The sequence below is a fragment of the Chinchilla lanigera genome, unplaced genomic scaffold, assembly GCF_000276665.1.
Source record: "Chinchilla lanigera isolate Chin_1 unplaced genomic scaffold, ChiLan1.0 scaffold00015, whole genome shotgun sequence".
Classification (NCBI taxonomy): Eukaryota; Metazoa; Chordata; class Mammalia; order Rodentia; family Chinchillidae; genus Chinchilla; species Chinchilla lanigera.
The window spans coordinates 11806342-11823841 of record NW_004955416.1 but is presented as its reverse complement, the minus strand read 5'-3'; the positions used below and the strand labels follow the sequence as shown (position 1 = coordinate 11823841).

General features: G+C 47.5%; 1 long non-coding RNA gene across 1 annotated transcript; it reads right to left on the bottom strand.

The window, feature by feature from the left end:
• Window positions 1-3072: 3072 nt before the first annotated feature.
• Window positions 3073-7060, bottom strand: LOC106148111. The gene is made up of 2 exons (XR_001233285.1): window positions 4374-7060; window positions 3073-3572 (listed from the first exon to the last, which is right to left on the bottom strand). It is a non-coding gene; the product is annotated as an uncharacterized LOC106148111 (long non-coding RNA).
• Window positions 7061-17500: the final 10440 nt, after the last annotated feature.

Below are 17500 nucleotides of genomic sequence, written 5' to 3'. Positions count from 1 at the left end.
GCCTCGTCCCAGCACTTTGTCAGACCTGGTGCTTACCCAGCAGTTCAGGCACCAAGATGTCAGCCGGATGGTCCTGGTCCCCTCCAGGCGGGAAGATATTCCAGGCACTGTGACTGCCTGATCTGAACAAACCTGTGCTTGCTGGCACTGTTCTCTCAACAGCCTGGCTGCCACGTGATGGTGCCGCTCTTGGCCACTTTTGTGACGAAAGGTGTGGCTCTGAGGGGCCACCTAGAGAGGGAGGGTGCCATCTGGACAGACACTATCACTTCACTGCTACTGAGTTTTATCGCACCCCAGAAGTGGCCAAGAGTTGCACCATCTCGTAGCAGAGACAGAGACAGAGAGACAGAGACAAAGAGAAGAGTCAAATTCCAAGGACAGAGGAAGATGCCTACAATCATACTAGGCATAGAAAACACTGAAGGCAAAGGAGGAGAATAAATCTACCCCCATCTCTTTATCCAGCAATCAATACAACTAGTGTGGGGCAAAGTTTGCAAAGGAAGAATTCAAAACTTAAGAAGTCATTCTTTGTGATGTAATGCAACAGAAAGACACCCAGAGGTATATGTAAGTTTTCGGTACGGCTTTCACGTACCTTTCCTTTAAAATGTTATACAACTAAACTGTAAGTCAAAGTACAACACTCAAGAACAGGAAGATGGTATTATAAAACAACTGAGAATAAGCCCTGAAAACTTTAAACAGAAGCAGAGTGAGATAATTGTCATGAATATGGTGACAAGACCATGAGGATGGCAAATAATTCTTGGAGAAAAAAATATGTAATAATAAAAAGTTCTAAAATACAAAGATCTCAGACTATACAAAAACCTGGAGTGCAGGCAAGCAGAGAAGGTGGAAAAAGTTAAACATAGAAACATTCGGGGCTGGGGGTAGCTCACTGTCAAAGCATTTGCCCAAAGTGTGCCAGGTTTTGTAACCAACACGGGGCAGCGGGGAAGGAAGTTTTGTTTTCTTATGATAACCTTCACTGGATGTTGGTAAACTGCTTGAAATGTTTTTGTCTTATTTAATATGCATATTTTGTGAGGCAAAGATCATCCTCATTTTATAGATGTCAAAATGGATGGAGTGAAGTTTATCACTTCTATAAATAAAAGTTTAAAAACCTGAAAATGTGACACACATGAGAAGGAAGACAGCATGAGAAGGGTTTACAACTTTCAAATTTTAAAAGCTGGGCATGGTAGTGCACGCCTGTAATCCCAGCACTCAGGAGGCTGAGGCAGGAGGATTGCTGTGAGTTCAAGGCCAGCCTGGGCTACAAAGTAAGCTCAAGGCCAGCCTGAACTGCATAGCGAGACCCTGTCTCAAAAAGACAAAAACAAAAACAAAACAAACAACTTTTAAGTTTTAAAAATCATGGATTCTTTTTTTCAAATAAGGATTTAGAACAAATAAATGACATCACTGGTCTTTTTTTTTTGTTTTTTTTTGTTTGTTTGTTTGTTTTCCGGTACCGGGAACCGAACTCACGACCTTGCACTTGCCAGGCAGGCGCTTTTGCCGCTGAGCTAAATCCCCAGCCCGACATCACTGGTCTTGATTTGATGTATCCGCACCTCTCTGGACTTCGGCTTCCTCATCTATGAAGAGGCGGGATTTCCCGCCCAGTGGAACGTTTTGGGGGTAGCAAAAAGATGCTTTGTTTCCACCACAGTCCTGTGAGTCTTGGAGGTTTGAGAGTATAATTTCTAAGAGCTGAGATAGTCATCCCCAAATTCTGGACCCAGTCCAAGGACTGGACCAGTCCCAGCGGCACCAGTGTACTGGGCGGGCCTGGTGGATGTGGGAGTGCGGCAGGAAGGAGTCTCCACTGACCCTGGGATGGCAGTGCCGCCCCGCACTGGCCCTTCTCTCTCCTGGTCCCAGCGTGTCCTCTAGGGCAAAGGACAGGGCAGGCTCCTCCCTGCTGTCTGCTTCTGGAGATAAGTCCTTGATGACCCTCTGCAGCCCCACACTCCGGAGATAAATTTCCTATTTAGGAGGAAATCCCGCACCCTGCCCAGTGGGAGTTGCTGCTTCTCCCACCGTGGCAATGGTGGGAAGTGACCGCACCCACCCTCTCCAGCCGGGGGATTCCAGCATCTGAGAGCTTGGAGTTGGAAAGATAAATATCACCACTTGTCCCTCACTCCCTCTTTGTCCCTCTTTAGCCACAGAATAGGAACAGGGAACTGCGTGGGAACCCCTCTGCAGGGATGGCAAGGGAAATGTTGCTTAAATCATACTCCCAACTCCTCCCTTTCCTCTTCACTGACACCCCCACCCACCCACTAAGAGAAAAGGAAAAAACAAAGCATTGCTCCTTATTTCCAAGGTAAGCATCACGAGCGTGGCCCTGGGAAACCCTTCCTCTTGTATGTCTGGACTTGACCATCAGTGTAGTAAAATAGTCCTCAAATGGGGGCTTAGAAATGCTTTTCTGTTTGACAAGCTACCACCTACAATGAGCTGCTTGACTGCTCTGTGGCCTGGTGACCTAATCCATAAAATAATCCAATCTCCTCTGCCTGCTTCCTAGGGTTGTTAAACCAAAGAATGTACCAAACCTAAGTTCGGTTTATAACTGGCAGGGTGCCCATCGCCTTGAAAGAATATTATCTTTAGCCCCAACAGGCCCCTTCCCATATCTTACCTGGCAACAAAGCTCAGTCTTTAATGTTTTTCTCAAATGTGAAGGATGATTCATTTGATATTTGCAAGCCCTTTTTGGACAGTTTTCTCCATCAGAGCAGGTCTCCCTCCTAAACCTCTGTCTTTGACTTCTTCCCATCCTTCCCCATCCACTGGATGGCCCTGTCCACCTAGGAAGTCTTCCCGTTCTGCTGTCTCCTGCAGAATCAGTGTCTTTTTCTAAACCCCTCTGGCGATTGCTGTTCCCTTATCCCAGCACTGATCCTACTACACCTCACACTCAAGCTCTTTCTACACCAGCACATCGCGCATGTGCTTTCTGGACTGACTCTGAGCAGTTTGTGGGCAGCACCATCTCACACTGCTCCCCAGGGAAGGGCTGAAGTGAGAGCACAGGGGAGCCCCATCTGTGGTATACACATGCATTTGTGTGCATGGATTTATTTGGGGGAAACTTATCCCTGCTATTTCCCAAAAGGATCAAAGGAAACAGTGAGAACAGAACACAACTCAGGAAAGAGAGTGCAAGCAGAACCGTCTGTCTCAAGGCACCTGGGACGCGTTATTTACTACAGCAGAGGGCCAGATTTATCTCTGGGTTTCCTGGATGAAAGGGAAATGTGCTGGCTCCTACGCTTCTCGTTGTACAATGAGTCTGGAATCAGAACTGAAAGAGCAATTTTTCCTGGCACCAAGTTCAAGGAGAAACTTATCAAGCAGTCTCCACGTAACAAGCATGAGGTAACGCAAAGGAGCGGCACCTCCAAGGAGAGGTTGCAAAAGGCCACTGATGTCTCCTTGTGGGCGATTCCTCTGTCTGGAGTTCAGAGAGAAGGGATTTCTGTATAGAAACAAGATGCACGGCCCACATCCTGAGCTCACTGTATGCTTGTGAAAGTCTTGAGAATCTGAAGGAAAGAAAAGTCAGTGTGAGTCTGTTTAATATCAGACCTCAAAGACCCCCTCAGGCTCTTCTAAAGGCTCTTGGGAGGCAGCTTACAACCATGTAGACTGACAGAGCCAGGAGCAAGCAGGAAGCTGGGACCCGGATCATAGCACAGGCCAACACCATGTGGCCAGCACATGTTGAGCAGGCAGGGCTATGCCCACAGCACAGTCCTCCTGCCCTGGATGATGTCAGAGGACACACGAGGCCTGGGTAACCGCAAAGGACACTAAATAAATGTGATGGCCTCATGAATGTCATGAGAGGGAATGAAAAGTGGGCGGGGACATAGTTCGTGACCATATCAAACTGTAAGGACTCGTTAGTCTCTCTGTGTACCCTGGAGAGGGTTGGCAGCGGGAATGAGGAAGAGATAGACAAGAGCTGGGTTAGGTGGAGGCCTCTTTACGGGATGGGTAAGAGGACCTCAACAACAACAGTAGGGGCATTTATTCATACTTTTGCAAAGTTAGTATCAGGAGACACAAGGTTGCCTAGTGACTAATGACTGAACTGTCCAGGTAAGATGCTTTTCTCAAGACAGAGGTAGCTTGACAGCTTTAGGCACTATGGCCTTATCTTACCTCCACACGTTAACCGATTTCCAGCTCCAGCCACTCCCAACATCAAGCTGAATGTTAACTCTACCAAGATGGTGGGCAAACCTGCCTGTTTCCTGGCTCAGGTGGGGCTGGGCAGAATGTGTGCGCCTTATCAGTTGACCTTCAGAGGCAAGAGAGGAAGGTGAGGGCTGCTGGCTCACCTCAGCCTTCCCTTCACCATCTTGGCTCAAGGGCTCTCATCTGCAGTTACTCTGGATGAAGCTCTTGTGATCTTCCCTTCAGAGGTGGTTGCTTGTCTCGGGCTCAGGGGAGCTCCAGGTCTCAAACACCCCAGGAGTCCACGGTCTCATCAGCGCAGCTGCTGATGGGGTGGCATCCGGTTTTAGCTTGAGACTCCTGTCTGCTGGGCGCGGCGTCTTCTTTTGGAGAAAGGTTCCTTTCTCAGTATCTCTGGTGCTGGTGAGACTTGACAACTCAGGTCCCAGGGTCACTGAGGCCACAGACCTCATAAGGTGGACAGACAGACTTCTATTGTCCTTGTCTGTTAGTGCCACAAGAGAGAGGTCAGGGAAAAAGCAGCAGCACAGGTCAGAGAAGGGGCAACCAGGGTGCCCAGGAGGAAAAGCATGTCTGATTTTCCTGTCCCATGTGCCATTGCTCTGTTGGGCAGCCCAGACAGACACTTTGCAGCCCTGCCAGGGCGTTTCTGTAAAGCGCTTCCTCTGAGTTCTGCTCAGTGGCATCCAACTGACAAGACTGAAGACACCCTGCAAAGGGAAGGTGCCAGAAGGAGGGCACTACCTCCACTGCACAGAGGAGGGTCACCTGAAGATGCACACTCAGTCCTGGTTCACAGGAAGTGACTCTGTACCCCGTGAGACCTCGACTGCCCTGACCATTGTCACTGTCATTACCACTAACAACAACCGTGGTGAGAACAGTGCTGTGTGTGTGCGTGCCACAGAGTCAAGGATAGAACTGTGATTTGTATTTTCCCAAAGGCAAGTAGACCTTTCCATCCTTCAGTACACCAGCACTGACAAGACGTCAGAATCGTTATTCTTCCCTTTGACCAAACATCGGGAAGCCTAGGGGACTGACAAGGGTCCAGGGCGAGTGTTTCTCTGGGTGGGCACCTGTCTGTTGCTTCTTCCCATACCAAAGCCATACCTCCCCAAGCCCAGGCCCCAGGCTGCCTGCCCAGCTGACCGCCAGACGGCCAGGTCCTGCATGATGGACTGTTGCTCACTCCTTGGTGGCTACAGTCACTCCCAGCATGGCCCCCTGAGGCCTTCCTCTCCCCCTGAGGGACCTCACTGGCGCTCACACATGCATTCTGCAGGAGGCTCTTTTCCAGGGAGTCCTGCTCTCTTCCTCCAGTGTAAACCTGCTCCTTTCCCAGCCCCTGGGATTCAGCTCCCTTTATTTGAAGTTGAGTTACCTTCCTCCTCCCACTGCCTCAACCTCTGACCCCTGGACCTTGACTAATCCATCCTACTTGTCCTTCAAGCAGCCAAATTTTCAAAATGCAAGCTTTCCCCGCAGTCTCAGTTACTGTCCAAGGAGCAGACCCTGCCCACAGGAACGAGGCCAAGGGAGTTGCATGGGGAAGCAATGCAAGGACCTCACACATAGGGCAGTTGAGTGTGACCTGAGGATGAAGGAGGAGCCTGCGTACTCACTCAACTCCTGCCAGTCACTGGCTGAAGACTGGAGATGGGGAGGACACCAAGTCCCAGCACTTCCGGCTATGTGGGGGGTGACGGGGCAGGAAAGACCCAGGTCCTGGCAGCCGGGAGTCTGGCCAGAGTGTGGAGAAAATTACGTGCTCTGGGGGAGCACGGAGAGCATCTCCAGTTCTGGGGAAGTCCAGACCCTATGGCCACAAGCCCGTCACTGTTGAAGGACCTCAGGTAAGAGAAAAAAAAGTGTGTTTTCATTCTGCTAAAGAAAAAATCCAGGGCATCCAGGCAACTACTTGAATAAATAAATGTTAGATGCTTAATAATTCATTCCATTAAAGATGGTTTCATCCTCCTTTCCCATGGGACCCAGTGCCAGGTCTCCCACGCAGGGCAGGTCTGCCCCTCTCAGGGGAGAAAGGCTACACAGACGTCCTGGGTCACTAGGGTTCCAGGGGAAGCAGCTCCTTAGAAGTCACCTGCAACATCCACTTGTCCACCAGAAGGCCATGCCAGGCTGCGGGACCTTGAGTCACGCTGGCTGTGGGTGGACAGAAAACAACTGGGAAAAGCAGGGTAAAAGAACACCAGGAGACAAGGGAAAAAGGAAGGAAAGGGAGAGAAGAAAGGAAGGCAGAATGGAAGACCAGCCAGGCCAGAAAATCTGCCAGATCTTCCCCGGCATGTGGCTTCCTCAGGGAACCTGTAGCCCTGTCTAGAGGACTTTCACACACCCAGGGTATCTTCTGCAGGCGCCCTCTGAGGGGCTCTCTTTGTTTTGCAGATAAAGAAAACAGGTGTGAACTGTGAGGCAAACCTTCAGGGGAGGATCTTAGCGGAGCCCAAGCCTTGCTCCTGGTGCGCCTGCAGGTCCAAGCTGCCAAAATGCCGGGAAGATCCTAGTTCTATCTCCGGGAGGTTTCTTGTAGACCATAGACCACTGTCTTTGGCGAAGTCATTCAAGGCAGGCTAAAATCGCTTCACTTTTTTTTCTTGTTGTTTCATTTTTTTCTGTTTCCCCTTTCACTTACTCTCTGTCTCTTTGTCTGAAAGGTTCAGGCTTTCTGAGAAGCTTTGGTTAGGTTTCTGCTGTCTTCCTCCCAGCCCCAGCTCGGCTGGGTTCAAGGAGCTATAATTACCAAGCAGGACGCTGGCACTGGGCAGGGTGGAGGGAACACAGCTCATTCAGGAGGGGCTGACGAAGGAGTGGCCTTGATCCTGGCGGCAGCCTGGTTCTAATCTTAGTAACAACAGACCCGGACTTCCTGGAGGGATCAGATGTCTGTGTCTCCCCGCTGGGCTGACACCAAACATGTGGAAGAGATTCAGATCCGCAAGAATCGCTAACCCAGATCACACCTCTGGGGCATCTGGCCCAGCTCATCTCTGAAAGTGTCCCCACTTTCTTAATGAGGGGGACGCTTTCTGAGACACATTCTGAGATCTCAGCAAGCTCCTTGTAAAACTCCCTAAGCCTGGAGACAAAGTCAGGATAGAGAGAGAACAGGACCAGCAGAGTCTTCTGGAATTCAGGTCCTTGGGCTCCCCACGTCGTCACCCTCCAAAATTGTGGGTGTAGCCCGGCAATAAACTATAGTATTTCCTGGGTGAATTACTGGTCATTCAGAAATATTCCTGAATAATTTCCTCTACTAATTCTGTACTTTAAAAAGGAATTCTGTACTTTTTAATGGGGTAAAATTTGTGTATTCTAACATGCATAGACCTCATGTATATAATTTGATGGATTTTGAAAACTGAACCCACCCTCATTAAGATGAAGAACGTGCTCGTCACCCCCAGAAAAATGCCACGATGCTCCACCTTCTAGTCAGTCTTCCAGTCAGCTCTGAGGCAAGCCCAGCTCGAATTTCTGACAATATAGATTCGTTTTGCTGGTTCTTCAAGTACAGGGAATCATGGCACTGGTGGTGAACAAGATTCTAACCCTTACCTTCCTGCAGGCTCCATTCCAGATGGTCCAGTCGTGTTTCTCTTTCCAATCCTCTCTTGCTGGGCTTCATAAGAACTCATAATGCTGAGTCTCTGTCCCTGTTGTAGTCAGGGTTTCCAAGGGAAAGACTTAATACAGGACACACAATTTATAGGATTATTTTATAATAGTCACCCAAAGAGTCAAATGCAAAAGAGTGTAGGAGGTCTATTCAGGAATTAGAGACCTAAAGAATCCAGCTGAGGGCCTGGATCCCACAGTAATGTCCTGCATGAGTCCAGCTAAAGACATAGAGCCCATGGCAATGTCCTCCACAAGTCCAGCTGGAGACCTAGAGCCCACGACAATGTCTCATGTGAATTTGTATCAAGGATCTGCACTGGGAAGGCCCAAAGGTCAGTGGTGGAAGCTAGAAAGTCTGCTCCAGTGGGATGAAGGATCTGTGCCAGCAGGCTGAGGAATCTGTATTGGGGCCAGGAAGTGATGCTCAAAGTAAGGAGCAGAGCTCCCCTGAGGAGAACTGCAGCCATCCTCAGCGATGACAGCAAGCCCTGAGCTCCTCCAGGGATAAAAATATCTGAGTTCATAGCAGGAAAACCAGTGTGACAAGCTTCTCCAGGAGGATCAACAACACCCCATCTTCCCCTCCAGTTCTCTTTTTATGCTGTTGGCAACAATCCTCAAGTGAGCCTTCCACACCCAGCACCACTCTAATCCAGTTCAACTGGGTGTTACAAATTGACCAATAGATAATCTACCACAGTCCCCTAAACCCATGATGTGGACTTGAGCCCTCAGGGTTCCCTGTTCCACTGTCAAGTCAGAAATCACTCAATCTGATTTCCTGACCTAGTAAGACCTGGGCCTCAGAGCTTTATTTATTCTGTTCTTCTAGATCCCTTAGGGCAATGTCTGTAAACCTCTCAGTTACCTCAGAATAACTCTTCCTCCTACCATTAAACCAGATGTGTTTGGCTAGAAGCCTGCCTTTTTCTTCTTACCTTCTCCCCAGTTGAGCTGTTGAACTGTTGGTCAGTTCCATAGAAACTAAGAAATATATTTATGTATATTTCATTTTGTGATCCTGCCAGGCAGGGATTTTCTACATCTATGCTAATGTGAAAAAGTTGGCACTGACTACAGATTTGTGTCATACTGCAACATACAATGTAAATGGGGATTACAATTCTACCAGCTACTGGTTCTGTTGAAGTTTTGTCCTGGTGTGTCCGTGGCAACTCAGGGGTCCCAGTGGAAAGCTATGTGCCAGCCAGACTTCCTTGGGGTGACTCCTGCTTGGGGTTACCTGTGCACAGGCTTCCCTGAGGGACCAGGGCATCTTGCCTCTGCTTCCCTGCATGCCCTCATGCTATGCTGTCACAGAACTCTCAGAGGTACTCGAGAGCATCTATATTCCCAGCATCCAGCAAGGCCTGACTCTTAAAGATTTAATCCCTGGAGTACATTAAGTGACTCTGGGGATGAATGAGAGATGGAGTCCTTCCTTCCCTGGATGATCTACTATAGATCCTCTAAGGACCTCAAGATTAAGACCTTTCCTATCCTTAGAAAATCTTGGTTCCAGGATGAATAACAAAAACCAGAGGAAAATACATCACTTACTGAATTTTTCCAGTGTCACTTAACTCTGGATTCCTTAGACATCACCCTTCAGCACTCTCATCTCACCTGAGTGTCCCCATTTTGGATACTCCTGAGTTTTTTCCCCAGGTTCTCTTTCAACACTCTATCCTTAGTCTTTGTCCAAGGCTTCCTCTGGGTACCCAGTTCACTGCACTGCACAAAGTGAAGGAGGACTTCACTCTAAAAGGGGCTTCATTTTCTTTATGTTCCCTTCTGTAGCCATAATCTTATCAGCAAAGCACCCTGTTTCCTCAGCCCTCGGTCCCCCAGTTTCTTTACCCCTTCCCCTAGGCCCCTAATTTTGTGCCACTGGGCCTGCATTGCTTTTGGGAAGCAGAAATGTCTGCCTTCCTCTTCTCTCCGGTCCCCACTCCAGGCCAGCCCTGCCCCACAGAGCTCTGAAGTCTCCCATTAAACATGTGATTCTTATCTACAGATTTTCAGCTTGTGAGTTTCTTCTCCACTCAAAAGCCAAGATGAATAATCATCCCTGTGTAGAAAATAGCTGCTAGGGAGCCCTGGGCCCCGTGTGGCAGGAACCCAAAGCTTCAGTCCCCACAGCTCCTGAAACCTTGCCTGAGGGATTTCAGCCCCCTCTGGGACTCAGTGCTACAGCAGACACAAAACAGAACTGGTCCAAAGAAGCCGTGGGCTGGAAGTCACAGAATCGGAGCTAAGAGTCGTGACAGACGTCCTGGACCAACTCATGTGTTTTTAAAAAGACCTCAGGAGGCAAGCATGGTGGTGCACGCCTGTAATCCCTGCACTTGGGAGGCTGAGGCAGGAGGATTGTTGCAAGTTTGAGGTCAGCCTGGACTATAAAATGAGCTCAAGTCCAGCCTGAACTGCATAGAGAGACCCTGTCTCAAAAAGACAAAACAAAGGCCCACAGGAACCGGGCTCATCAGATCACACAGCAAACAAGCAGTGAGAATGTCTGGGGCCCGGAGGGCTGGCTGCTGGGAAGCCATCGCTGAGGTGCTGTGCTGAGATGAGAGGCATGGAGTCTTCCGGAGCTTGTGAAGACAAAAGCAAATCCAGGGTGTGTGGATGTCATCGAGGTTGTGAAGCAGAGCAGGCAGAGGCTCTGGGCAGAGCTCCCGCAGAGGCAGCTACATCTCCTGGGCCTGGGGACACAAGGACTCCACCAGGTGGGAACTGTGCAAGTGACCCGGATCCTCAGCAAGCACAGGGCGGGTGTGAGGGCACAGGTGTACTGACCTGACGCCTGTGAGCAAACACTGCACACAAGGAGGCTAGAGGAGAAACAGAGTTGCTCAAAAGTGTGTGTGCACATGTATGTGAACACGTGTGTCTGTGTCTGTGCATGTGTCCTGTCTTCATGGGTTGGAGTGCCCATCAGTATGTGCAGAGGAAAGAGAGTGGAGCAGGACTGCACCCCATGAACCAACACCCAAGCATTTGGATCATTTCCCTTTGCGGGAGGGAAAGTGTAAAAACAATACAGCAGCAAAGAAGAGGTTTGAGAATGAAGAAACAAGATCTCACCCAGCCCTATTGCTCAACACAGCAGCTGTCACCTTCCCGTCCCCTCTCTGTGCAAATGCAAACACTGTTTGCACACCGTGGTCACGTGTGTAAATCATCCTTCAATCTGTTTACTCAACACAATGCTAGCAGCTGGAGGCCAAGGCACCATCGTTTCCCTCACAGCTGGGTATCTGTGCTGCCTCCCAGCTCTTATAAAATTGAAGTATTTTTTTCTTATGAATTATTCACTTAGGATAAATTCTCAGGCATGTAAGTCAAAGGTCAAGCGCTATTTCTGACTCTTGTTGCATATTGTTTTAAAAAGGTCAAATCCCAAAGAGTCCCAGCTAATGATATTCCCACCTGGGAAGTGGAAGGGTGCCCACTTCTCCGGAGCTCTCCCATGATGAAAAGCCGATGTAATGACCCAGGCGTGCCTGGCCCTCCAGGCTCAGCTGCCGCTCTAACACTCAGGCCAGGCTTGTCGCATCCCACACACAGATAATGAAAGAGCCATTTCCCAGAGAAAGCATGCAGTAACCAAAATAAAATGAGGTATGAAAGCAACTTTCTCAAGGAGAAAAATCAGAACCGATAATAAATATTTTAAAAGCCATTAAAGCCACAAATTTGCAAAATGGGAGGAAAACCCACAATTTTTACTCATCACCTAACACCTCTCCATAATACTTTTTTCCTACATGTGATGCATAGCTGGTTATTGTGATGCATATTATAAGAACCAATCCCCAACTGACAAGCCATTCTGCCTCTGTACCTCGTGCTTGCTTATCCCATATAAGCCGTAGACCACTGGAGACCAGGGCCTGATATTCTGGCAATGATCCTAAGCAGTGCCCATCAAAGTAAATAAATCTGCCTCCAAATCCTGGATGACATTTTGGTGTTTCTGCTTACCATTCCATCTGATGTGTCAGCTGAGAAGACCAACAGTGCTGACCTCTTTGGTCACTGGTCGTGGCCCTCATGGACAAAGCAACAACTTCTCAGGGCCTGATGGGAAGGCACACCCTCAAGATTTCTCAAGTCCCTTCAGAGGTCTGGAAGAGGATTCCTGACTCCCCACTTGAGCAGCTCACATTGGACCACAAAGGGAGGAGGATGCATTCTATCTGTCTGTCTCTCTGTCTGCCTGTCTGATTCTGGTAAGATCTCCAGGGGCACCCCAGTTAGTCTGTCAGTCCTACTGAGTTCAAGCAGAAGAAGAGCTTGATCAACTCTTGTTAGTTAAGGCAACCCTCAAAGGAAGGGGGTTGAATATTTCACCTCTACACCTGTGAACCCCATTCACTGCCTGCTGGATGAATAGTGAGTGAATGGAACAAAAAGTCTAAGCGATAGGCTGCTCCATCTGTGCACTAAGACTGGGAAGCCCTGGTCATGGTGGCTGCTTGGGCCCTCACCTGCGGTGCTGTGGCAGTTGACACATGATGTAACAGAGGCCTCACATCCTCCTTAGCTAAGTCGCGTCTAAGGCCCTGGAGGTGGGTATCTGAATGGTCTCTCTGAGGGGCACCCACCCTTTGTCTGTTGTACCATAGCTCGAGGGTATAGAACCCACACGTAGAAAGTCAGAAATGAGAATTAATTAGTCAAAACCCCACAGTCACTGACTATAGGGAAAAGGGTTTATAGAGTTAAAAATGAAACCAAACTGCTTCCTGCGTCTCAAAGGAAAAAAAAGAAGAAAAGAGACCCATTCTTCTTGAGAATTTCACCTTGGCACCCTCATCGGCTACCACAGTTGCTGCCAAAACCTATAGCTTCACTCCCCACTCCCAACTCATCTACTTCCAGCCAATGGAACTGGTTCTAGCTAGCCATTGCCTGCATTCAGCCACAGAGGCCCTCCTCCCCAACCTTCTGCTTCATGGCTACACCTAACCTGGTCAGATGGCATCATCTAACGCCCACCTGAGATGACTGTCAGCAATTCCTTCTGAGTTCCACATTTTGGCTGAAGAAAAGTTGGGCTGTCAGCCCTGACAAATGAGTTACCATAGCCTTTCCCAAAGGTCACCCTCCCTAGAAACCCAAAATCAGTTGAGCACTTCTCAAAGACATTAAAAAGGGGGACAAAAAAAAACTATCAATCACTGTTACCTACAAACCTGATAAAAGAACAGCACTTGATGTCTATAAGAAAGTCCAGTCTAATAGACAACCATACCTTCTTGGTATGGGTTATAAGGACTATGAGCACTAAAAAATCAATGCCCATTCAGATTAAAACATAAGAACTCTCAAAAGTATCAACCTGGATCAGAAGACAACCTTTTCAGTGGTTTGATGGGCTCAGCCTAGGCCAGACTGGGCTCCCTTCTTCAGCTGGGCCACTGGGAGCCCATAGTACCATCATTGGAGTAACTAAGACTCTTGCCTCTTGGCCCTTCTGCCAGGCACAGACTTGCAGCGTGGGAGGACATCTCCTGTGTAAGCTAGTCCCCATTGGGAAGAGACCTCCTCTTCAAGTTAGAAGCGGCCATCTCCTTTGCACCAAGCCAGTCAGTTTCCCTTTCATTTATCCTGCACTTTCAATTCTGATTGTTCCCCAAGAGGAAGACAATGCCTGCATCAGCCTGAGACAGATAACCACAGTCCTGAAATTCTGAAAACTCTCTTCCTAGAGGTATGAACTAAGGACTTGCCTTTAGGCCTGGCCATCAACCATGTCGCCTCACCATGACCTCCCACCACTACACTGCTGTCAGACGTCATGGCAAGCACAAATAGGCTTCCAGCCACACATCAGCTTGGTATACTGTTAATCACCTTGGGCAAGATCTCCATGCCATCAATAATGCAGCCATCACCTTGCACTCTGTGGTTCCCGACCCATACACCCTTTTTGGACTGTTCTATATTTAAAAGATACCTTCCTCTGCTTGTGAGTTGCTCCCATAAGCCTCTCCAACTGGGAGAAACCTGAGACAAAAGACCAGCTCCCTTGGATTCAATTACCACAAGGGGTTAAGAACTCTCCCACTATTTTCAGGGAGGTCCTAGCCATTATGGTCCACCAAGAGAGGAAAAAATAAGACTTCAAAACTGCAAAATATCTATAGACTGCTAAAATATACCTCTCCTGCCTGTAAACCCAGTTCAAGATCTACAAGCTGCCAATGTTGCCATGGTTGTCCTCTGTATATGTTGCCTCAGTCTTCTGCCACCCATAGCCTGCTGGCACACCTGCCTGGGCCTAAGAATGCCTTATTCTGCCTTCAGTTGGCTCCTGTCAGCCAGCTCCTCTTTGCAACTGACCTGAATTCAACCTCCTAGAGGTTAAAAAACTTGTTTACACTCTTTGGAGAAGCCCTCACAGCTGACCTTCCTAGTTTCCCAGAATGACACCCAAGGTGCCTGCTGGAAAGGCACAAGAGCTCTGCTACGATATCTGGCAAAACTGGTTACAAGAAAAAAAAAAACTCTGCAAATTTCTTGGAGCTGCTGGCTTCTGTAGAATCTGGATCCTTGAGTTCACAAAAATAATGATGCTTACTCAGACTGTCAGCTCAGTTGAGAACCCAATGGTCTATGTATGCAAATACTTGGATCCAGTCACTAAGGGCTGTCTCCCCTCTTTGCCTTCATGTTCTGACAGCCACTGTCCTTCTTATCAAGAAAGCTGACAAGCTCAGCTTAGACTGTAACTTACCTGTCCAAGTGCCACATTCTGTGCTGGACTTCACCCAGTACCATGACTGTCGGGCACTGACTGATAAATTGTTCTAACCTCCTGACAGATGCTGAGTAATCCTGTTTACAGATGAAAGTAGCTCTGCTGGAAATAGAGTCTGACAGGCTAGATATGCTGTGGTCATCTCGGACAAAGCTATTTTGGCCAAAATAATCTAGTCTAGAAGCCTAAGCCTCCTCCAGGGATCTGATTGACTGAAACATCAACCCCAGCCAGAAAAAATGTATCCAGTACTTCTGGAACATCTCCCTTAGTCAGAACCAGACGTGTCCCCATCATATGTTCTTCAAGCTCAAGCCACAGTGCTGACACACATAACCCTGCAGCCAGTTCATGCTTCAGTGTTTGTATCACCAGTCCTGACCTCCCATCCCCTACCCACACTGAAAAGAAGTTTATAGGTTCCTGCTGTGAAAATCACTCCTAGATTTGGCCACCCCTTGACATACAGCATACAGGTCACAAGATACAGAAACAGCTTGTAACTAGCTCCACAAAAATTTATCTAAAATATCAGCTATACCTGTAGGAATTCCTACACACACATATAACCCAGGTACATATTAACTACCTGTATAAGTTTCAGAACTCTAGCCTTAGATCCGCTGGAAAATTTACCTAGACCAGACAGATCACTCCGAAGAGCCAACACACTCAAAGCCCTGCTCTGGTCACTCTGGATGCTGACCAGTCCATGCACAGCTGAAGCCTGAGGACACAGTTCACAGGATCACTTCATACCTATTCCTCCTTGATTTTTGTGTCTTTTCAGGGGGCTTACCCCAGCTCTTACTTCCTCACCCCTGCTAGCTGTATTTTTTTCCTTAAACTGTATAGATGGTTACCCCAAGAAAATAGAACAAACACTTGACCAAGATTTGATGAGAGTCCAAGGCACATTGGACACTCTTCTAGGTCAGATTAACTCCTTCACTCCCTTGCCAGAGTACTGTTACAGAACAGACAGGCCTAAATTTTGTCTGTCCCTAAAAACAACTTAGGAAAAAATTCTGTAATAAGACAATCTTGGGGAGCTTGGCTAGGTCCCATCCTAGGGTCACTGACAACTCTAATGTTACTGCTTCCAGTTGGGCCTTGTTTCAGAAAATCTTATGTAATATGCCCAGTGAAGATTTGCCAGGGAAACTAAAAGAGGGGGGAAATGCAGCAGATGATGCCCCCTGCTCAGCCGGTATGCTTCAGGTTGTTAGTTTGTTAGTTCCTATTCCAGTTTCAGTTGTTTCTGTCTCTTAGAAACAGCTGGTCACTATGACATGTATTATAAGAACCAATCCCAATTGACAAGCCATTCTGCCTCTGTACCTCCTGTTTGCTTATCCCATATAAGCCCTAGACCACCAGAGACCAGAGCCTGATACTCTGGTCTGATCCCAATCAGTACCCACCAGTGTAAATAAATCTGCCTCCAAATCCTGCATGTCATTTTGGTGTTCCTTCTTGCTGTTACAACACTAGTGACAGTCAGCATGAAGAGAAATTAACAGAGGGGAGGGAAGGCAGAGGGGAAAGAAAGATATTGGTCTTTTCACATGTGTTTGCAAACACTTTATTTATTCAAATTGCATAAAAGCACAGGACACACACACATTACTGGGGCCTTGGCAGGGAGCATGTGAGACCTCATGTTTGTGCCTCCCAGAGTCAGTGCCTCCCTCAGCTGATTTAGTAGGAATTTTTAATTACCTTAATTGTGATGGGGTGTTGTGTGGGTCTTATTTCTCGTTACTGCAACTGAGGAATTACACTGAGAAGAAACAGGCTTTTTTATCATTAATTAAGTTTCTTGGTACAGTTTATACATACATAATGATCACATTCATTGTATGGAACTTGTACCCATCCATGATATACCCTGATTCTTATTTTTTCCCATCTCCCCTCTTCTGCCTCTCTTCCCCTTCTTATTTGCAAAAAATCTATTTCCATTTTATCTTTCTTTCCTCATTTTTTTCCCTTTCCCTTCCTTCCTTTCCCCCTCCCAGTTTCTTTGTGCCCTTTCTCATTTGAATGTTTTCTTCCTATTTTGCAGTATGTATTATATGTTTGGTCCTTAGCTACACTTTCAGTTTCTCACTCCAGAGAAACAATGTGATATTTGCATTGTGTCTGATTTATTTCACTTAAGAGTATAGTCTCAGGGTGCATCCATTTACCTAGGAATGTCTCAATTTAACCTTCTTTATGGCAGATTAGTACTCCATTGTATTTTTAAAAAGCCCACATCTTTATTCATTCATCGGTTGATGGGCATTTTGGGTGTTTCGAAGATTTAGCTATTACAACTGTACCGCTATAAGCGTGGGTGTACATCTATCACTGTGGTATGATGCTCTTAATTTTTTCAGGAAGATACTAAGAAGGGGAACACCTGGGTCAAATGGAACCTCTAGTTTTAGTTTTCTGAGGAATTTCCATACTGATTTCCACAGTGGTTGCGCCAGTCTACACTCCCACCGCCAGTAGAGAAGGGTTCATTTAACACCACAGCCTCACATTTATTGTTATTGGTTGACTTCTTGATAATAGCCATTCTTTCTGGAGTGAGATGGAATCACAGCATTGTTTTAACTTGCATCTCTCAAATGATCAAAGGTGTTGAGCATTTCTTCACACACTTATTTGCCGTTTGTGAGGAAAAGGCTTTGAGCTCCAAAAATCATTACCCCATTCTGGAGAGAACAGAAAGGAAGCTGAGCCACCTCCTTCCCCTCCAGTCTACACCTTAACAGACCACAGTGGGGAAGGAAGAAGGGCAGGAATTGGAAAAGCCATTGGAATCTGAGTCACAGAAGGAGCTGGGAAGCTCTAGACGTTTTC